The sequence below is a fragment of the Etheostoma spectabile genome, chromosome 9, assembly GCF_008692095.1.
Source record: "Etheostoma spectabile isolate EspeVRDwgs_2016 chromosome 9, UIUC_Espe_1.0, whole genome shotgun sequence".
Lineage (NCBI taxonomy): Eukaryota > Metazoa > Chordata > Actinopteri > Perciformes > Percidae > Etheostoma > Etheostoma spectabile.
In genome coordinates this window covers 21,644,211-21,644,419 of record NC_045741.1, presented here as the reverse complement: position 1 = coordinate 21,644,419, position 209 = coordinate 21,644,211, and the positions used below count along the sequence as shown (strand labels likewise).

Sequence of the window (209 nt, the reverse complement as noted above, 5' to 3'; positions counted from 1 at the left end):
GCAAGACCCGAAACCACCCCGGTCGCTTGCACAGTAATGCACCGTTATGTAAAGTGTAGGAGAAGGAGTTCAATGTGCAGTGAGGTGTGTGTAAAGGATAAAGTGATGTAAAGATACCACAAACAAAAAGAGGTGATCAAAGTCAACCCCAGCTGTGCTCTTAGTTATTTAGTGGCATTTCTGCTCTTAGTGAAGATACTTAGGTAAAC

General features: G+C 43.1%; 1 protein-coding gene across 1 annotated transcript in view; it reads left to right on the top strand.

Annotated features, from left to right (window-relative positions):
- loxl5a (lysyl oxidase-like 5a) overlaps window positions 1-209 on the top strand; it is a 5,389-nt gene that overhangs the window by 2,387 nt on the left and 2,793 nt on the right. The gene's annotated exons all lie outside the window — the stretch shown is intronic.